Genomic DNA, 23600 nt, shown 5'->3' with positions numbered 1-23600 from the left:
GAGCAACCAACTGCATATACGGAAGGCTTTGTAATTAATCCATCAAATTGTAAAACCATTTATTCAACTTGTCGCTGAAATCACTTGTTTATAGGAAAAAATGCCTTCAAATTGAAGATGCCTTTCAAGCAAAGTTTTTTATGAAGATATTTATTCACCTTTTTATTTGCTTGGTATGAGCTTGTTTCTTTATATAATTCATACTTCTGTCTTTTTCCATGTAGTCTATATAGTAGACATCTGTTATACAGTACTTGGACATTGACTCTTAACTACCACCTTGCCAAACACTTTAATATACAGTATTGTACATATTCTAATTTTAGATGTCATCATTGATAGAAGCCTTTAGCAAATAAAGAAAAATAACTAAAAACACCTTTGACTGGCCACAATGTAGCTTGAAGAAAAATCTAAGCAATTTGTCAAACAAAAGATAAATACTTTCGTTTTCACTTTCATTCTGCTTATCCAGACGAGAGTAGTGGTGGCAACGCACTTTGCGAAACAGACCAAGCCACCTATCCCAGGCAATGCTTGTGGGACATTCCCAGGCACTCTCTAGCTCCTACATGCTAGATCCACCTCAACTGGCTCCTCTTGATCAAGAAGAAGCAGTGGTTCTACTCGGAGGTCCTCCAGTGTTACTGGGGTTCTCACTATATCACAACTACAAACATAAATAAACAACCCTAATGAGGATCCTCATTTTGGTTGCTTTTACTCATGATCTCACTCAGTCACTACCCAGAGCTCACGACCTTTAGTGAGGATGGGATACAGATTGACCAGTCAATCAAAATGAATACTTCATGTGCATGCAGCAGTAGACCAGTGGTTGAAATAAAAGCCCATAGCAACACATCTACTCAATAAGTAGGGCTGAAGAACAACACAGTCGCCCAATGTGATATTTAAAAAAAATCTGACAAGGAGATTTTAGAGAAATAATGGACATGGCTATAAAAGAACTACAGTATACAGTACTTTTCACTAGAAAAACAGTCAGATTACTGAAAACTGGCTGACACTCAACTCTGTCTATCCATTCAGCAATCCATTTTCTGACCTGCTTAATTCAATTTTGGGTAGCCAAACTTGTCTCAGTAGGATCGGACTGCCACTGCATTGTGGAACACACTTATGTACATACATATTTTAAATAATTATCTAAATAATGTACTATGTATATATTACTTGATGTTTTTACGTTACATGATATGTTGTAAGTTTTAAATATACCATATCTGTACTATATATATGTGAATAGAACTAAGCTGAAAGGAATCCCTCATAAAGCTTCTTACTTTTTTACTTTTACCTGATGATAAATTAGCAATGATAAAAACACAGTTATGTTGTTCTCAAAAATATAAATGGTTTAAATTTATGAAGAAATATTAAACTTAAGTGTGCAACTTTTCTAATAGTGGTTCAGATGAGACATTCTAGCAGAGTAATTCTAACAGAAATGTGTCTGTTGCTAACAGCTCTTTTTACAGCTCACCATGTTTGTCATGACATCCTTCAGCTGACATGGTGAATAAACAGTTACTTCTAGAACACCCCAAAAAATGTCTTGGCTTCTAATTTCTAATGGGTCTATGGTATGACCCTACCCAACTATAAGTTATTCAGAAAAAACTGAGATAAGAAATGTTAAAAGTTATGACTCAACACGAAAGCAGAAAAATGAAAGACAGACACTTGTTTAAAATTCTAATGAGGAGCCTCCATGTTCCTCTCTTAAATGTTCCACATTTCATGACAGATTTTCATTTTACTTTGTCATAAAATATATTAGGATTTAAACTCATGCATTTTAGGTAAAAAAAATTAAGTATGTATAAATCATAGTTAAACGAGTATGTGATATGGTTTAATTCTGGTAATTGATATGCCGGTCATGAGCATTATGTCTCAAATTTAAATTGTCCTGTTTTCCTGTATATACTGCTTTGATATGATAAGAAGAAATGGTTTCCAAGGCATATTAAGCTAAAGTAAACATGAAACACATTACTAGGAATGAATCCAAGTGCAATTTAAAACAAAAAAATTCAGTTCAGCAGTTTTATTGACTATTCAGCACCTGATAACATGAATCACAATACTCTGGCATGTGCTGTATCATTTAATCATACATGCCTATCTTTTTCACTTGAGTACTATAAATACAAAATGCTTTTGAAGTGGTAAAAAAAAAAATAATTACTCATGCTGCAGTTCCATTGATCTTACTTCTTACTTTGACTTGACAGCATAAGCAGAAAAGCCATGCTTATTTTTTTAAACATACAAGCTATGTCCAAATAGGGCATGCAAAGAACAATGGTAAAACATCCAGGTGTATTCTGGGACTTACTTAAACTGTTTAACGAGTTTCATCATTTTTAATGTTTTATTTATTTACTCAAAGATAAAGGCATCACATTTTTGTTTATTAAATAATTCAGGCAAGAGCAAAAGAGGAAGGCCTGAGAGAAGGTTTATGAATGTGGTGAGAGAGGACATACAGGCGATGGATGTGACAGAGCGAGATGACGAGGACAGGAAGATATGGAGGAAGATGATCTGCTGTGGCAACCCCTAACAGGAGCAGGTAAATGAAGAAGTTACAATACGTCTGTGAGTATAAAATGTAATTACCGGTACATGCATTAGTGGACCTTTTGATCCTGCTTTGCATTAGCAGCTTTGGAAGAATAGACTGATGGGTGTATTACAGTTTTTCTCAAATGCTAAAACACAAAAGCCAATCCTCTAAACCAAATGACCAGTTGTCTAAACACATTTACTAAATCTAGCCATCATTTTCCAATATCATAAACACATTTCACATGAAGACACAATCCTCCGTTCTCATAAATCTAAACACATTTTTCCTTGCTAAAACACAAGTTGCAAAAGAACTCTGCTCATATTCTCAAATGAAAGCTCATGTGATGCAAAATGCATGCCACAGTCAACAATATTTGAACACAATGAACACACCTGGCGTCATTTATTACGCACAACGACTCAAAATTGAAGACACTTGTTGCTAATGCTGTGACCACATGTATAAAAGTAAGTTCAGAGTGCACAGTTTGCTGAAGATTCCAAACAAACACAATGGATGAAGGCAGAGGCAGGGGAAGAGGAATTCAAATCAGAGGAGGGAGAAGAGCTGGCCATGGAAGAAGAGGAGCAGGCCAACGAGGAAGAGGAGTGAAATCAGAGGAGGAAGAGGAGCAGGCCAACGAGGAAGAGAAGGAGGGCAACAAGGGAGAGGAGAAGGTCCAGGAGGGAGAGCAAGACAACCTTGCACCATCATTACGGATGAGATGCGAGCAACAGTCATTGACCTAGTCATTGTCCATGGCATGACAATGGCTGAAGCAGGACTAAGAGTCCGTCCAAACCTGAGTAGGTTCACCGTGGCCGTTATTATCAGGGCATACAGACAACACAACAGGTATTGTACTCTATTGCTTTCTTTGTCACAATACAGTTTTGCAAGCCTTTGAAAGTAGTCTATTGGTTTAAAATCAGTTGTTATTGTAAAACATGTCAATTGACAACACATGTTTCTTTCTTTAGAGTTAAAAGAATGCCACATAGAGGTGGGAGGGTTACCATATTTACAGCGGCACAAGAAACCCTCATTGTGAATATGGTTCGTGAGAACAACCTCATCAGACTCCGGGAGATCAGAGACAAAGTCATTGCCGATAATGTCAACTTTGAGAGCATTGATGATGTCAGCTTGGCCACAATAGACCGAGTTCACCGGCGCCAAAAGATGCGGATGAAACAGGTCTATAGGGTTCCCTTTTAGCACAACTCTGCGCGACACAAAGACCTACGTTACGAGTATGTGCAAGTAAGTATACATCCATGTTCACAGTATAGTTAGTGGACATACTGTGTTGCTCAGTGGCCTACATTACTTCTGGACAATACTGTGCTACCTGATTGACTGTTGTTCTGAACACCTGTGCACTTTCACATTTTCACAGAGGATACAGTTGGACGCGATGGCCAGACCTCATGAGTACCTCTTCCTGGATGAGGCTGGCTTCAACCTGCAGAAACGAAGGCAAAGAGGCCATAACATCATTGGCCAAAGAGCCATCACTGAGGTTCCTGGCCAACAGGGGGGTAATTTTACTCTTTGTGCGGCCATGGGTTCAGAGGGGCTTGTCCACCGGCATGCTGTCCTTGGGTCTTACAACATCCAACGTCTCCTCACCTTCCTAGTGGAGCTAAAACACATCCTCCTGGACCGCCAACACCACCATCCTGGGCCCGCACATCACATTTATGTGATAATTTGGGACAATGTCCGCTTCCACAGAACAAACCAAATCAGAGAGTGGTTCACCACCAACAGTAACCACTTTTTAAACGTCTGTCTGCCACCCTACTCCCCTTTCCTGAACCCTATAGAGGAGTTCTTCTCATCGTGGAGATGGAAGGTTTATGACAGACAACCATACACTAGAGAGAACCTCCTAAGGGCAATGGAGCTGGCCTGTGTTGACATCTCAGTGGAGGCCTTCCAAGGATGGATTCGACATTCCAGGGCGTTTTTCCCGCGGTGCCTGGCAAGAGACAATATAGCCTGCGATGTGGATGAGGTGATGTGGCCCAATGCAGCTCAGCGACATGATGCCGCACAGTGATTGTGGTGTGTGTGTGGTGTGAATAAAGTAAATAAAAAAACTTCACACCCTGATCATGTTTTCAAGAGTACTGTTGTGTGCAATAGATTCTGTTTTTGCATTGAGTTGTGTTACAGTAGTGTACAGTACATGCATAATTTTCTATAGATTTATACTCTTCATATGAAACTCACAAATCTAAATGCCTAATCCTCTGCAGAGATCTAAGAAGATCTGTTACTGTAAAGTTTCTAAAAATATGCATTGGCAGTTATGAAACAAAGAACCTTCTCACAAATTGAGCATTGTGTTTTCAATTGTTTTGCTGTAGTGTGTAATGATGTGTATAGTGTTTACATTTTTGAAAGCTTCGAGCTGCTCTTTTGGTGTGAAAGTTTGAGTTTTGAAGTGAGAAGGTGTGGTTGTGTTTATGTAGCTTTAGAAAAGGGTGTTGTGTTTAGACATTGGGGAACATGGAGGAAACGTTTGTGAAATGTGTTTTAGCATTTGAGAAAAACTGTAATGAAGTACATAAATGACATGTTTTTAATGGCCTTTTGATATATATATATATATATATATATATATATATATATATATATACACACATATATATATACACTCACCTAAAGGATTATTTGGAACACCATACTAATACGGTGTTTGACCCCCTTTCGCCTTCAGAACTGCCTTAATTCTACGTGGCATTGATTCAACAAGGTGCTGAAAGCATTCTTTAGAAATGTTGGCCCATATTGTTAGGATAGCATCTTGCAGTTGATGGAGATTTGTGGGATGCACATCCAGGGCACGAAGCTCCCGTTCCACCACATCCCAAAGATGCTCTATTGGGTTGAGATCTGGTGACTGTGGGGGCCATTTTAGTACAGTGAACTCATTGTCATGTTCAAGAAACCAATTTGAAATGATTCGAGCTTTGTGACATGGTGCATTATCCTGCTGGAAGTAGCCATCAGAGGATGGGTACATGGTGGTCATGAAGGGATGGACATGGTCAGAAACAATGCTCAGGTAGCCCGTGGCATTTAAACGATGCCCAATTGGCACTAAGGGGCCTAAAGTGTGCCAAGAAAACATCCCCACACCATTACACCACCACCACCAGCCTGCACAGTGGTAACAAGGCATGATGGATCCATGTTCTCATTCTGTTTACGCCAAATTCTGACTCTACCATTTGAATGTCTCAACAGAAATCGAGACTCATCAGACCAGGCAACATTTTTCCAGTCTTCAACTCTCCAATTTTAGTGAGCTCATGCAAATTGTATCCTCTTTTTCCTATTTGTAGTGGAGATGAGTGGTACCCGGTGGGGTCTTCTGCTGTTGTAGCCCATCCGCCTTAAGGTTGTGCGTGTTGTGGCTTCACAAATGCTTTGCTGCATACCTCGGTTGTAACGAGTGGTTATTTCAGTCAAAGTTGCTCTTCTATCAGCTTGAATCAGTCGGCCCATTCTCCTCTGACCTCTAGCATCAACAAGGCATTTTCGCCCACAGGACTGCCGCACTACTGGATGTTTTTCCCTTTTCACACCATTCTTTGTAAACCCTAGAAATGGTTGTGCGTGAAAATTCCAGTAACTGAGCAGATTGTGAAATACTCAGACCGCCCCGTCTGGCACCAACAACCATGCCACGCTCAAAATTGCTTAAATCACCTTTCTTTCCCATTCTGATATTCAGTTTGGAGTTCAGGAGATTGTCTTGACCAGGACCACACCCCTAAATGCATTGAAGCAACTGCCATGTGATTGGTTGATTAGATAATTGCATTAATGAGAAATTGAACAGGTGTTCCTAATAATCCTTTAGGTGTTTAGGTGAGTGTATATATATATACAGTATATATATGGAAGAGAAGGTCTGTGATACGGTTTGCATATTTGCAGCTGGAGATACGCGATTCATTTTCTCCCTTTGTGGATCTCCAGCTGCAAATATGCAAACCGTATCACAGACCTTCTCTTCCATAGAAACTGAGCCCAGACTGGTGTGTGATGACTCAGTACCTTTTAGAGACACCAAATTCCAACTTAAGTGATGTAAAAAATGCATTGTGTTTAGATGATTGCAGTTTATAAGGAAAGGTGAACTCTATGCTGAAATCTCTCATACAAGCACAAATGGCATTAGTGACAGTGAGGTCCAGGCCATTCATGCGACTCTGCTGGTGTTTCAGTCTGGGGAGTCACTTTCTTCAGCACTTATTAGGAGCTCCTTGACGACCAGTTCTCCCTTGGAGTTCTCGCTCTGTCGACAGCACTTAACACACCACTGGCCAGGGCTGGCCTCTACAAGGGGGCTATAGGAATACATGCATTGAACAGTTGTGGGCAAGGACTCTCAAAGATCTAGGGCTACATGCCTGAGATCAGCCCTGGAAACCCCCCAAACAACAAATGCCATTAGTTTCAGTGATGACTCGAATTGGAAATTGGTTTTATCACCAGAAGCAGCTGTCTAATGTGTAAAAGAAGAAAATATACAAAATATAAAAGTTGAAATCATCTCTCTCTAGGTAAATTTCAAAAAGTAAATTAATAAGTAGTTGAGATCACAAAACATATTACTGTTATAAAATAGACAGTCACTGAAATTCACCAACACGTTTTAAATGGCAGCTTTTGAAATTTTAAAAATGTATACAACACACTCTATTCCAGATATCACAGCAAAAATTGAACTTTCCTAATAAATTGCCTTGGAGAATAAGTATTGCAAATTTCAATGAAATCTGTATTCCGGGAATGGACTTGTTTTATGCGAACAGATAGACATGATGACAATAATAGGAGCTTTTACATTTTATGTAAATGAACCTAAAGCATTGAAAACATTGTTCTTTTTTACTTTACTATGAAGTAATAAATAAATATGTTTTAATGTTTTTTTTAATTGGACACTTTTTAAATTCCATATATTGTACTCATTGCAAAAATTATTTGTTGACCTGAAATGTGATGAAGGACCATATACTTGTTCAGGGTTACTTACACTTTCTGGTTATTTTTCAGGTTAATGTTAAATGAAGTCAAAGTTAATGCATGCAGACAGTTATTCCTGTATGTTCCATGCATCCATAAATAAAAAAAAAGAAAAATACTGAAGGCTAAAAGCAGTGAGCCAGATAACTGCATATCATATTAGGGGGCACTAGCTTGGTATATATTTATCAAAAACAGGAACATTTTTGAACCATAAAGTATTTATGGTGTGTCACTTAAGGCAAACCTAAGAAGGTGTTTAAAATAACCTCCAGGACAGGTGCACACTTGGAACTGGGAAAACAGGTTGGCAAGGCTCGGCTGGAAGAAGGAAGAACAACCAGACTGAGACAAACTGAAAATGAAAGATGGAAGGTAAAGGGAAACCTTGGAGGACAGCATATGAATGTGATTAAGTGGACCATACAACTGAATTCAAAATTCTAAGCAAGATATTTATTTAAAAATTAAATGAATGATTCCAAATATTGAAATGCCTTTGACACAGCCAGGTAATATTAAATCAAAGGCATTTTAAAAGATACTAGTTAACATGACATATTTATTCTTTCATTGTAAATTCCTGCATGTTCTAATTTCGGGTCACCAAAAGCTGGAGCCTATCCAGCCCAAGGCAGCAACCAACCCCAGGCTGGGGGTCTGTCCATAACAGAACACGCTCATGTATGCACTCCAAAAGTCATCATATAAGGCCACTATTCAAACACACATCTGTGGGATGCAGGAGAAAATCTCACACAGAAACAGGGACCACTCAAGGTCAGGTAGATGCTTTAAGACAGAACACACAAATCAGGTATCTCAATCAATACCATAGACCCTGTGGTTGTGAGTTCAAATTCCACTACTGACACTATGTGACCATGAGCAAGTAACTTCAAATGTAATCAACTGTAACCCTCCAATGTTGTAAGTCACCCTGGATAAGGTGTCAGCCAAACAATAAATATAATAATACTCCTATCAGTGTTTTTGGAGGTAATGGAAGAAGTACAGAAATGCCAGAGAATAGAGATCAATCAGTGCAAAGAGAGAACAGTGGGAGAGATCAATTAATGTAAAGAGAAAGTGGTAGGAAATCTCAGGGGCAGCCATTAAGACTACAACAAGAACAAATCTTAGGGGAATTTACTGCACATTTGTTGTCTTTATGGCATCTTCTGTGGTCCTAAAATCTAAAAAAATCAGTATGCCAAGTCTTTCATTCCCGTGCTTGACACAACTAATTATTAAAATATTTGGTTATGTTTCGTTGTTTGGCAATTCAAAATAACACCACCACTAACTGCACAATATTTTATGGCTAGAATTACTTTTTGGAATTTATTTTTTCAGTTAATTACATTATTAAATTACTATAACTGCATATATTTTGGTAAAATAAGTTATTTTACAATAATAATAATAATTTATATGATATCCATCCATTAACAAATTCTAGTCCAACAAGGACATAGCATAGTCAGTCCTGGACTGGAAAACAGTTCATAACTGGGCATGATTGAAGTCTGGAAGTCTGCGCTTTTAGTTTGTACATTAATTAATGTCCTCACTTGTTATAAAGGGGAAATGAGACAGCACTCTAAAACCTCCTCAACCACCCTGTGTTCTGGATGGCATCAGCATGAGAAATGCGATCGGGTGAATATCCTAGAACGGTAGCCGTCTTGTCTCGTGAACATGTTTAATTCTGAAAATCGCACATTTTGGCTGCTGCTGCTGCTGCAGTAGACTCTTCTTCCTTTGATAAGTGTTTCATAAAGCAAAACATATTACAAAATCTCAGTTGATCTCTAAGAAATCATGTAATAACTTTAAACACCAGAAGCTTCGTAGAATGTACTAACACTGCTGTGCCTCTTGCTGTTACTAGAGCTTTCGCTAATTATTCCTCACAGATCGCCTTTCAAGGAAATTACCTGAATTATGAGTGATGAAACAGATTAATCGTTTGTAACTTTATTTTACAAAGCACTGTCAAAAATGTTACGTGAGAACTTCCATGAAATCGCGATCTTCGGGCAGCTACACAGTCACACAGGTGGGTGCGCGCATGAGCCGGCGTGATTCTCACCTGTCAGACTCTTTCAATGGGTGAGCGCAAGGGCACGCCGCACGTTTGACAGGAGCTCCAGTCATCTCGCTGTGTAAATTGCGGAACTTGATGTTCGCGCACAAGCTAATTTTTCACTCCTCCCTGAAGCCGGCGAGCCAGCTGTCCCATTCCTGGCATTTTCGCTGCCTGGCATTCCAGCTATCTGATGTAATAGACTCAACACCCAACTCCGTGTATCATGCCGCTTAGCGACCGGTCCTATTAAATTCCTAAGCCATGTAAACGATATGTCAATAACAATACCACAAAATAATATGAACATTTTAGTTCGTCTGTAATATGCTGTCGGGAAACAATCGGTGAATATGGCAAAACCCAGAAAGAAAGATGGAGTGTGTTAAACCCTGCGCATAGTTCCGCGGTGGAATATCAGAAACTAGCCGCATCACCGCAGACAGGAAGTGAGGCGTGTTTTCGGTGCGACTGGAGTTTTTTTTTTTAGTGTGTTTGATACGAATGGGTAAAATAGAGTTGTTTTTAAACCATACAATAACCAAAAAAATCTTTTCGTATTGTGTTTTAATCGGATTACGGAGTATAACGTCAGGAGGATGCTAAGAGCTGAGCGAGGGGTAGATCGATGTGTGCATGAATGTTATCAACAGGTAAGGCTTATTATTTTTAAAGGGGGGGGGGTGTTTTCAGACTTAGTGTATGGTTCGGCTTGATATAAAAAAAAAAACGACGCCCCCTTCATTAGCAGTGATTATAAAGGCGGTGATTCAGCTTTTTAAAATTTTCTGTAAACTTTGTGTCGTCCTGTGGCTGGCTGGCTTGTGTCCCAGAGCGACCGGGGCAGAAAAGCTCATCCGAAACCTAAACGGGCCTTAGACAGTTTTGAGCATAATTTAAGGACGGTGTCGGCGAGGTCTCCAGTCGGATAATTGGTTGCACATGATCACAGCATGCGTGCCATAAATATAATCTGTGCTCTCCCATCTGCTCGTCTGCGCCCTGGAGTCGGCCCTTTTAATGTTGTTTAGCTTGCAGTCTGCGCGTTGCCTTCCCCTTTTTCGAGTGTGTACCTATCTTACAAAAATGCTGTTTTTTTAAAATGTGTACCTATCTTACAGAAATGCTGTTTTTTTTAAATTAGACAGTATAAGGGAAACGCACAAAAGCTTGTAATTGTTTAAAACCCGTCCGACATAAAAGTGTATAGCGGAGTTGTGGTGTAGTGATTACTGTAAAATGCAATAAAACGGTGTCGGGGAGGGATTTACTTTCATTACGTGCTGTGCTTCACAAACGTCTGTCTGTTATTTTAATCAAGAAGTGTAAGTTCTTTATGATAAACTCGGTGGATTTACATAGATACATTTAAGTGTATGCTACCTCGCCGAGGCGCTTTTTTAAAGCAAAAATGTTGCTCCTGTCTGTAACATACAGTCCTAAAACTTGCAGTTCAAATTACAGATGTATGAGTCATTATTTTTATTTATCAGTTTTTATGTTGGCAGTATTGCAGATCAATAAACACCACAAAGAGAAGTGTAACTTTCAAGATTTATCGCATTATCAATTACATGTTTGCTGCACTTAATAATAAATTGCTAAAGGAAATGAAGAAAGTTTCTCCAGTGCATGCAAACAGGTCTCAGATATACCCCATCTCCTGAATAAATACATAGGCATGAAAAAGCGCGGTTTAAAGTTAAAAAGTGTGTCTGGCATGATCCTTGACAGTTAATTGGACTGAAAGCTACAAAAGCATATTTGTAAGCAGTCCTGGCAACTGTTGGCAGAGTGCGCCGTTTTCCTTGCTGTCATTCAGGGAATAGCACATGAGAAGGGACTGGGATGCGTTTCATGGATTGCATAACTATAGTCTGCTTTAAATACCTTTTGAAGACGGCTGGTGGGGAGGACATTCCAATCATTTCTCTCTTGTATCTTATCAAGTCCGAGTATATCAACACTGTAGCAGAGAATTGACTCTCATAGACCTACTTTTTAGAATAGTAATCTTAATCAATTTGTGAACTCTTTGTCTATAAAGAAATTGTGGATGGTGTTGAGTGGTTAGGCACGTAGGCATATACCATATTTATATGAACATTTGTTATGCACTACACTGTTCAGTGCCCTCTCTGATCATGTATAGCTACAAAGCAGTGGTCATGCATTTTCCATATATGACTGATTAAGTCCTACTATTTGATAAACCTGTACACTGCTTATCACTAACAAGTGATATCTAAAACATTATTGATCAGACGGAGTAAAGTAGCAGTATTAATACTGTCACTTGCACCAAGTACAGTACAGGGAAATACTTTCACACCCAACCAGCATGCAACACATCTTCCTTCTCCAGCACCATAATATACAATGATGTATTTACATGTAGTACTTCATTTAATGGATAAAAATAAATGGGCTTAGCTGATGGACCATGTCTATACTGTTTCAATGCTTCATCATCCCCGAAGAAAAAAAAAAAAAATGACAAACGCTCAATGGTCATTTTAGTGAAGTGTTATTCACCACTTCCCCAATCTCCAGTCCCGGGTACCATGAGAAGGTGTTGATTTGGAGGATGGGACTGCTACTGTAGATGCTGTAATGGAGAATTGTAGACGCTGACTGTTGAGTGTAATAGGGCATCCCATGAGGAGAGTTATGTTAGAATAGCAGAAGCCTAAATCACTGGAGTTTAGGAAGAAAATCAATGTCTGAGAATAGCATTTCCATATTAAAACTTTACCAAAGGATCATTTTAAAAATATCCTGTTTCTCACTATTATTTCCAAAATTTCTCATGTAGTATAGAGTTGCTGGGAGCTATTGAAGCTAGAAAAAAGCCATACTTGTGTTCTTCACCAAGTTGAAGAGAGTACGCAGATAGAACTCCAACCACAGAACAAACCAGGGCAGAAGTGCTTTTATGTAGTCTGAAGGACTAGTGGGATTAAAAATGTGCCCTTTCTTTATGAAATGTTTAAGAGAAATGACAAGATGAACAAACATATTTATTTTATTGTCAACATCTCTTATTGTTGCAGAGCTTAGAATTAGTAAAGCAGTCCTCCAATAATGTTTCAATCACTCTCTTGAATTGAGTTAATGTACAGTATTTATATTTGAAGTTGCTCAGGCATGTGAGCTTCCTATGCTTAAAGGAAACAGTTGAAGCACAAGCATCCGTATGTGACCAGATTCTCTTTGTCTGGGCGACTTTACCTTAAAATTATGTACCAGCAACCCACATGGATTATGAAAAGCAACCACTTAGCCATTCGAGAATTCCTTCAGCTCAAGTGACAAATCAGGCATCTGACTTCAACGGTGTTTCTCTTTTGCAGCAGTCTCTTTCCATTTGAACTCAACTACACATAGGAGAAATACAATTTAAGGTCATAGCTTACAAATGAACTAGAAGACCGTTAAAGACAGAGCTTCTACAAGCATAGTTTATTTTGATGGATGAAATGAATCGCTTGTAGTCCAAAAAGGGAAAAAAAGGTGAAGGATAGCAATGGCCACACATTTTAACATCCTTCAGATTCATTTTGCTTAATTACAGTAACTTTCGCTGCCAATCTATGGCTTAATGATAATCGGTTAGCCCTAGAGACTGAATTACAGGGTTGCCACCACAGCACAGACTTCTTTAAAGATAAAACTGCATGAGCATCTGCAAGCCTTCTGTGCTTAATGGAAGAAATAGTTAAAATGCCAGCTTCCACCGAAGACAAACTGTTAATGTCTGTAATAAATATTCATGATTTTAATAAAATTTGTAAAACTCTCTATAGTCAAAGGCAGGAAAGGGAGAAAGTGTTGAAAATGAAGGGGTGTTTGTTTCAAAAGGCAGTGCAGTAGCCATGGCACAGAGTTTAATGAAGTCATTAAAGGAGTGAAATAATCAACCAAAACAAGCAAGGAAAAGATTGGGGAGATTGCTTGTCAAGCTTTAATTTAAGCATTTTATTAACAAAAATCTAGATGGAGTCATTAAATGGCATTGAATAATGAACCAGAACAGCTAAGGAAAATAGATGGAGGAAATTTAAGCTTAAATAAGCATCAATTTTATTTGAAAAAGAAATCATAGCAAGTTGTAGTGCTCTACAACAAATTAATAAACTGGTTTGATTTTATCATGATATGATGTTAATCATAGCGGTGGGCTCGTGTGGTGTCTGCAAGAGTTAACAACAGATGGGAACTCCGCCAGAAGTACAGTGCCGACAATGCCTACAAGCTGGAAGAAAGGAAGGAAGGTTCAGGGCTGTGCAGAAAAAGGAACAGCTTGTCAACCTTTGGAGCTAGCACAGATGCATGTGCATGTTTGTTGTTTTGAAACAGAATGGAAAAGAAAATGAGCTAAGATTTTGGCTTATTCCAGTGTACTACTTATTGTGTGGGGCAGTACAAAATTTGAAATTGTTACGAAAAGTTGTGAGAGAATAATGTAATCAGACACCCCTTGAAAGTCCTAGTCTCATAATTTGTCACCCTTGGAGGCAACAGATTTGAGCAACTGTAGATGATCTCCAATTAGAAGTTGCATTAAGTCCTGTAATGAGACATCAGCCTCGGAATTTAACAGATGTGGATCAGGAAAGAGCCTATTGTTCAGGTGTATTTTGCACATTAAATAAAAAGCCCATAAGAAAGTACTAAGAGAGAGAGAGGTTAGAAGCACGCGCTGAAACCGCGCATTGCCGTACCCACCACACGACAAACCACCTCAGGATCCCAGATTAAGACCCGAGTGCAGCCATGCGACAGGTGACACCTCAGCACCACACTAATTTAGATGGAGTGGAACAGTAAAAGCTCTATCAAAATTTAAGCATAGTCATTTACTGAATCTAAATTCCAGGAACCTTAAAATGTTAGCACAAATACCCAAATCTTTCACGCATGATATTGTCAAGACTGTAGATGATTGAAATTCTCACATGTAATAGCAAGGAGACAAGTCATAAAATATTAAATTTATTCAGATGGCCTAAAGAATAACTATTTTGTTCTTTGAAACATATTACCAAAAGTAATTTTATTTACTAAAATGGCCTTTTGAACAGAGAATCCCATTGACTGGATGATAAGAAACAGCTTTGTACAAAACACATAGAGCAAATTGTTATATTATGAATGGGAGGAAACTGGAGTACCCGTTGAAATTCTGCATAGTTATTAAGATGCACTTGCAGAGCACCACCCTGAGGCTGCAGTGCCAGGCAGTTTGCCTTCTTTAGTCGGTTAGGGAAGTTACTTACTTTTAAGATTGGGTTTACTTTAGAATGTAAACCTATTCAGAAAACCAATAATTCAGCCTGCAAATATCTGTATTGGGAAATTTAGTATTTTTTATATAAAAATCGTCTTCAGTAAATTTTTTGTTGCTTTATATCTACTGTTTGGCTTTCAGGTGTGCATTTCAGCTTTGAATTTATTAAGTTCTCTCAGTAGCATAATATTTTAATATTCATAGTTTGTTCATATTCTTTCACAAAAGTAAGTTTTGCTTTTAAGTTTAAATTATTGATTTTAATGGTGCAAGTTAGGACAGAGCAAGAATAACAGGCAAAGTCTGTATTACAGACCACGGTAATGTGCAGTTTGTTGTATAGTCCAAATCTTTCGTTTGAAGTACATGCATACTTTGTTGCAGTACTACACTTGGGTCATTTAGAAGATTTTCTTTGCTATTTTCCCAATATCCTTCTGTGTTTCATTTTCGGTGGATAGAGTCATCTGTACATCATGATTCAGCATACAGGTCAAACATAGTATTTTAATTCAAGATGCACTCTTATAAAAGGTACAGGTAAATGTTCATCTGTATATCTGTATAAGCCCTTCTTCATTGTCATGACAAAATGTTTTGCCTAATTTTAAACATTAATTTTAAACATTAAACATTTTATTGCATGTAGTGCACTCACAGTTGTGTGCTTAACACAATTACAAGTACAGAACAGCTAAAGTCACACCTGATGAAGGCTATACAGCTGAAACGGTGCATCTCTAACCATCATTTGTACTCTTCCCAAAACTCTGTAACTCCATTCCCAGGAAAGAAAAATGTTTTTTAACTATAGCTATAATCAATAACAAAGTATATTGTTTAATAATAAGAAAGTACTTATTTGGGAGTAAGTTATTTTAATATTGAGAAATTAATTAATTTGGAATTTTATCTGGTAAAAGTTAACTCTTGTATATAATTTATCCTCCAGGGCCACCTTTACTCCACCTGATCTCAATTTCCAAGTATGAATTAGTGAAGTAATTTGACTTAAGTGTCCGTTGTGTTTACATGGTGTAGATGTGGCCATGAGTGTTTACATTCACGTTTATTTAACGTATGTGCTGTGCTTGCATCGTGATATATGACACAGGTAAGGCGTACCCACCCCCGCGTGTTTATTATTTTTTTTGTTTCTGCTGATGTTCTTTAGTTTTATACATTTAGAAGTGGAGTTTGACATTGCATGCCTTCTCATTTTCTGATGGGTTTTCTTGCAGTTCCATTCTGTGAAATATCTGGATACACAACACCAGTTTTTGAAGTCACAGATTTTGGGACAGTATTGTTAGTTTCTTTGAGGACTGCTAATGGCTGTAAGATGTTTTAATGAGAGAAACAACATTCAGACATCTGTGGATTAATTAGTACACTGCAAATAACACAGCTTGTTAAATATAAATAAAAATTAAAGCTACATTTTCCAGTTCAACTTAAAACTGCTAAGAGTAGAACATCCTCTTATTGTGGTGTTGTCACTGCTTGGTTAGCTCAGCAGTGAGATTCAGTGCCCTTGTTTAACAGGTGATTTAGTGGTCTCACTTTAAAAATCATTACAGTGTTAAAGATCTACAAGTAAGGTTATTTTTCATGTCATCTCTTCATAGGAGCATTATTATATTTTGATCTGGTGGCCACTGTTTTGTACGGAGGCTTGATAGTAACTCAGCATCTATATCATATGCACCAAATGTCTGCTCCGGTTGTGACAAAAACTTTATATCAACTGCTACTCCAGCAGACAAAATTTGTCCTGTCAGAGAATTTTGGTGTGAGTACCTAACTGTGTTTATACAGGGATATGAAAGCTGCTAACTGAAAGTGCTTAAAATGACAATTCGCCTTGTAACCACTACTGCATCACATAGTTTACAGAAACAAAACACCCTTATAGTTTGTTCTTTATCTCTCAAGACTGCAGTACTCTTTTTCTGTGGTGCTGTGGAATAAACATGAGGGGGTCAGCAAAGTGAATCAAGCACTATCTATTTCACAGAGCTTCCTGTATATACTGTATTTACAGCCAGTATGTGTGAAGGGTGTTTGTCTTAGTTTTCAGTGCAATGGTATCTGACCTTGTGGGTAGTCCATAACAGTAAAGAACCACATACTGCTAGCTGATAAGAGGGAGTAAATCTTGAAAATAGATTTTAACTGTAGTATTAAAAGTTAAAAATAAAACCATAGAACGTTCTCTCTGTCCCGACCCCCAGGTCCATGCCATTCTACGATGTTAACACAATAGGGATTTTCCATATATTTCACTGCATGTAGAAAGCCAGTGAGAGCTGCAAGTATCCCACCACATTTTTGTATGTGTCAGTAGCCTTCTGTAGCTGGAAATCTTCAGTCTGCTGCAGAGCAAGACTGTGTACTCAAGGAACTAAGGTCAGAACTCAAAAGATTTAGAATGAAGATTATTTATTGATTTGCTATGAGAAGATAGCAAAAGTGTGTTGCAGCTACAGTATTCGGCAAGTGTCTAGGGTAATCTAATAAAATGATTTTTGAAGCTATTTATCTGGACAATATGTGTTTGACCATAAAACACTATAAGCATTAGAGTAAACATAAAGAAACACTGATAAAATTTATATTAATATTATATCACTTTTATTTTGTTTCCATGAAACTGAATAGAATACTGTTCAGATAAATAGCTTTAAGAAGATCAGGCAAAGCTACATCAGCAAAAGATCCACACAGCTTTCCACAGAGCTGAATCTCCTCAGTAACTAGTACAGTAAACTCATTAATTTTCAAAATAACAGATTTTTTGTCTTTACTTTTCTTGGTAGTCCATGGGTGTTTCCCAGAGGGGGTGTACTTTCTGATGAGTAAGTTAAATTTATTGCTTTAAAAATGTTTGTATGTTTACTGCATCCTACACACTCCTCTCATAGCTGGCAGCTTAACCTCCCGTTATTAGCTGATGAAAACTGTACAAAATTCATATCCAACTAAGCAAATTGATTATTTTCTTGAGACAAATGCATCCTCAGCAAGTATACTCTGGGAAACTCTGAAGGCATTTCTAAGAGGATAGATTTTTTCATATGTTTCTCAAGAAAATAAACTGTAAACCTAGAAGGCACCTGAGTTAAGCTGAAAAATTACCAGAATATATCTAGAAAACACCAGGTCTCCAAATGATGCACTCTGTAGGAAAAGCCAGGTTTTATAATCACAGTTTAACCTCTTACTACTAAAGAAAAGGAAGAGCTTATCTATAAATCATGCATCATTATTATGAATATGGAGAAAAGGCTAATAAGATCTTAGCCCAAGATATATATAAGCAGGAAGTCCATCATTAGCCCAACAAATCCACATGCAGGAAGTCCATAATTCAATAACAGCAATAAACAACACAAACGGAGATAAAATTATTGACCATATAAATATAACTGACACATTTAGAGAGTACTGTAAGTTCTTATATTCTACTCAGTTTAAAGAAGATTTTCTTGATTCATTAGAAATACCACAGCTTGATACTGTTAGTGCTGCAGATCTGGATAAACCACTGACACTTTCAGAATTATTAGATTCTATAAACTCACTTCAGAGTGGGAAAGCAGCCAGCCATGATGCCTGTCCAGTGGAATTTTATAAAAGTTTCTGAAATTATTATTAGCAATGTTCATAGAAGATAAAGACAAAAAAAATTCTACCTCATACTTTTCGCCAAGCATTAATTACCATCTTTCCTAAGAAGAACACGGACCTACTACAATGTGCATCATACAGACCAGTCTTGCTTCTAAATATTGATATTAAGGTACTCTCCAAAGTTCTAGCCAGAACGACTGAGAAATGGTTTCCTTCAACAACAACAACATTTATTTATATAGCACATTTTAATACAAAAGAATGTAACTCAAAGTGCTTTACATAATGAAGAATAGAAAAATAAGAGACACAGTAAGAAAATAAAACAAGTCAACATTAATTCACATAGAATAAGAGTAAGGTCCAATGGCCAGGGGGGACAGAAAAAACAAAAAAAACTCCAGACGGCCGAGAAAAAATAAAATCTGCAGGGATTCCAGGCCATGAGACCGTCCAGTCCCCTCTGGGCAATCTACCTAACATAAATGAAACAGTCCTCTTTGTATTTATGGTTTTCACGGAAGGACTTGATGATGATGATGATCACGTGGACTTCTGGCTTTTAGTTCATCAATGCTGGGGCATTATGGTGCTTTCAGTAGGTTGGTGGTGGCGCCGAGAAACCGGAAAGAGAAACAAGAGAGAGTAGGGGTCAGTACGGATTTTAGAGCCACCATGAATAGTTATTATGATGAATTAAACATACAGAGTACCAGGATTAAGATAAAGTGAAGTTATGAGAAGGCCATATTAAAGTAATGTGTTTTCAGCAGTGTTTTAAAGTGCTCCACTGTATTAGCCTGGCGAATTCCTATCGGCAGGCTATTCCAGATTTTAGGTGCATTGCAGCAGAAGGCCGCCTCACCACTTCTTTTAAGTTTAGCTTTTGGAATTGTAAGGAGACACTCATTTGATGATCTAAGATTACGATTTGGAATATAGGGTGTCAGACATTCCGATATATAAGATGGAGCGAGATTTAATGCTTTGTAAACTATAAGAAGAATTTTAAAGTCAATCCTGAATGACACAGGTAACCAGTGTAGCGACATTAAAACAGGAGAAATGTGTTCGGATTTTCTTTTCCTAGTTAGGATTCTAGCAGCTGCATTCTGCACTCGTTGCAAATGATTTATGTCTTTTTTGGGTAGTCCTGAGAGCAGTGCGTTACAGTAATCTAATTGACTAAAAACAAAAGCGTGAATTAATTTCTCAGCATCTTTCAATGATATAAGAGTTCTAACTTTTGCTATATTTCTTAAGTGAAAAAATGCTGTCCTAGTGGTCTGAGGAATATGTGATTTAAAATTCAGGTTACAGTCAACGGTTATCCCTAAGTTTTTTACTTCCGTCTTAACTTCTAATCCTAATGCGTCAAGTTTATTTCTGATAACCTCACTGAATCCGTTTTTGCCAATCAATAAAATTTCAGTTCTCTTTTTATTTAACTTGAGAAAATTACTATTCATCCATTCAGAAATACCAGTAAGACATTGTGTTATTGATTCGAGAGAGTCGGTGTCATCAGGTGCTACTGATAAGTACAGCTGTGTGTCATCAGCATAGCTGTGGTAGCTCACGTTGTAACTTGAGATAATCTGACCTAAGGGAAGCATATAGATTGAGAAAAGAAGCGGATCCAGGATAGAGCCTTGTGGAACCCCATATAGAATATCATGCGTCTTTGAGTTGTGATTACCACAACTAACAAAGAATTTTCTCCCTGCCAGGTAGGATTCAAAACAATTTAAGACATTGCCAGTGAGGCCCACCCATTGACTAAGGCGATTTCTAAGAATATTGTGATCAAAGGTATCAAACGCGGCACTCAGATCGAGGAGGATGAGAACAGATAAATGGCTTCTGTCTGCACTTACCCGCAAGTCATTTACTACTTTAACAAGTGCAGTTTCTGTACTGTGATTTGTTCTAAAACCTGACTGAAATTTATCTAGAATAGCATGTTTACTTAAGTGGTCGTTTAACTGCATAATTACTGCCTTCTCTAGAATTTTACTTAAGAAGGGCAGGTTAAAAGCAGAGGGGTCAAGATTATTTTTCTTGAGTAGGGGTTTAACTACAGCAGTCTTAAGACAGTCTGGGAAAACCCCCGTATCTAATGACGAGTTTACTATGTCAAGGATATTATCAATAAGCGCGTCTGATACTTTCTTGAAAAACCTTGTTGGTATAAATTCAGTAATATCACTAGACCAAACTGGATTTATAAAAGGCATACACTTCTAACCTTCAACGTTTGTTTAATATAATATATACTCCAATTATATCTTTTTTTTTATTAATTTTATTACAATCCATACAAAGCAATCAAGTTTTTACAAAAAGAAAAATTAAGTTAAGAACAGATCGATCCCCACCCCTGAGAGAGAGAGCAAGCCAAACGGCATTAAATTTAAGGCTTGTAAACATACCTGAATTAATAAATTCTCTGTGCTTTATGAACTTATATTAAAATATTACTGATTAGAGCCTGCCATGTTTTGAAAAAAGTCTGTAGGATCCTCTAACTGAGTATTTGATTTTTTCCAACTTCAAATAATATAACACATCGGTTTCCCACTGACTTAAAAGAGGAGAGTTTGGGTTCTTCCAGTTTATCAGAATAAGTCTGTGTGCCAAAAGTGTAGTGAATGCAATCACAATTTGTTTGTCTTTCTCCACTTTAAACCCATCTGGAAGAACCCCAAACACAGCTGTTAATGGGTTAGGAGGGATTGTGAGTCCAAGGCTATCTGAAAGGTAATTAAAATTTTTGTCCAGAATAATGTTAATTTGGTGCAGGCCCAGAACATGTGACCTAGTGAGGCTGGGGCTTGGTTGCAACGTTCGCAGGTTGGATCATGCCCTGGAAACATTTTGGAGAGTTTTAGTCGAGACAGATGTGCTCGATATATAATTTTGAGTTGTATAATTGTATGCTTTGCGCATATGGAGCTCGAGTGAATTCTCTGCATTGCTACTTTCCACTCCTTTTCTGATATATTAATTGAGTGATCTTTTTCCCAGTGTCCTCTTGGATCTTTGAAAGGGAGGGATTGTAAAATGATTTTATATATTGTAGAGATGGAGTCTAAGTCCTTGAGATTGAGCAATATTTTTCCAGCATGGATGAGGGTGCAAGATGAGGAAAATCTGGAAGGTTCTGTTTAACAAAGTTTCTGATTTTAAGATAGTGAAAGAAATGTGTAGCTGGAATGTTAAATTTTTTTTTCATAGGATGCAAAGACGTTGTCTATATAAAGATCTCTAAGCAAGTTAATTCCAAATTTTTTCCAGATATTAAAAACTGCATATGTTTGCGAAGGTTGAAAGAGGTGGTTCTCTTGCAGAGGTGCCACAGATAGAAGCTTCTCCGTCTTAAAATGCTTTCTACATTGGTTCCAGATTCTAAGTGAGTGGAGCACAATTGGGTTATTTGTATATTGCCGATAGCGTGTGTTTATTGGAGCAGAGCAAGGAATACAAAGAAGTACTGCAGGATTTTACTTCTATTGCGGTCCAAGCCTGTGTATGTTCTTCTATTTGTGTCCAGGTTCTTATTGTCTGTATATTTGCTGCCCAGTAATAAAACTGGAAGTTAGGTAGAGCCATGCCGCCTTCTGCCTTTTGTCTTTGTAGGTCGCTCTTTTGATGCGTGGATGTTTTGAATTCCAAATAAATGAGGTTATTGTTGAATCTAATTGCCTAAAGAATGATTTATTAATGTATATTGGGATGTTTTGAAATAAAAAAAGGAGTTTAGGAAGAATATTCATCTTAACAGTGTTAATTCTTCCAGCTAGTGTGAGATGAAGGGTTGACCATCTATGCAAGTCTTGTTTAATTTTTCCATGCAGACGCGAAATTTTGTTGATATAGAGCTTTATGTTTACTTGTAATGTTTACCCCGAGGTTTTTAAACTGTTCTGCAATGATAAAAGGTAGGGTATCTAATCTAATATTATATGCTTGAGAATTCACTGGAAAGAGTACACTTTTATTCAGATTAATTCTGAGACCAGAGATATTTTGAAATTCTGTGAGTGCTGCTAAGACTGCAGGCACAGAATTTTCTGGGTCTGATATATACAGTACCATGTCATCTGCATATAATGAGATTTTCTGTTCCAGTCCTTCCCTGCTAATCCCCTTTATCTGATCAGTATTTCGACAATGTATTGCCAGTGGTTCAATGGCAATCGCAAACAGCAGCGGTGACAAGGGGCATCCTTGTCTAGTGCCACGTTCTAGTTTAAAGTAGTCTGAGCAAATGTTGATGCAAACTGAAGCTTCTGGGTTAGTATACAGTAATTTAATCCATGCACAAATGTTTGGGCCAAACCCAAACTTCTCCAATGTAGTAAAAAGGTTTTTCCATTCAATCATGTCGAATGCTTTTTCTGCATCCAGAATATCTAGCTCCCATTATATCTAATACCCCAGAGATCTTTTTATCTTTACATGCAGAAAATGCATTTGATATGGTTGAATGAGACTACCTGTTCATTGCATTACACAAATTTTGGTTCGCCCCAAGCATGTATGCACTTACCTTCAAGTCTTCGTTTGTTTAATGTAATATACTCATCCATAAAATCAAACACACTCAAGATATAATTATCTTTGGACACAGAAAAAGTATTTGACAGAGTTGAATTGGATTACCTGTTTAACACATTGCACAAATTTGGGTTCAGCCCAAACATATATGCATGGATCAAACTACTTTATACTACAGTAGTCCTGAAGTCTCAGTTCATATTAACAACATTATTTTAGATAACAACAAACTAGAATGTGGTTCTCTACAAGGATGCCCCTTATGACCTTTGCAATTGTCATTGAACCGTTGGCTGTATACTTTCAAAACACATCACAGATAAAGGGCATTTTCAGAGAAGGACTTGAACACTATTTGCAGATAATATGGTACTGTA

At 37.6% G+C, this 23600-nt stretch overlaps 1 protein-coding gene across 2 annotated transcripts in view; it reads left to right on the top strand.

Annotated features, from left to right (window-relative positions):
* The first annotated feature begins 10180 nt into the window (after positions 1-10180).
* ptpn21 (protein tyrosine phosphatase non-receptor type 21) overlaps positions 10181-23600 on the top strand; it is a 93013-nt gene continuing 79593 nt past the window's right edge. For both annotated transcript variants that reach the window (XM_039741010.1, XM_039741009.1), the window contains exon 1: positions 10181-10393. The gene's annotated coding sequence lies outside the window, so the exon portion shown is untranslated. The remainder of the gene's footprint in view (positions 10394-23600) is intronic.

This window comes from Polypterus senegalus, chromosome 18 (assembly GCF_016835505.1).
Source record: "Polypterus senegalus isolate Bchr_013 chromosome 18, ASM1683550v1, whole genome shotgun sequence".
Taxonomy (NCBI): Eukaryota; Metazoa; Chordata; class Cladistia; order Polypteriformes; family Polypteridae; genus Polypterus; species Polypterus senegalus.
The sequence above is the reverse complement of the archived record's forward strand: the minus strand, read 5'-3'. Positions and strand labels throughout refer to the sequence as shown.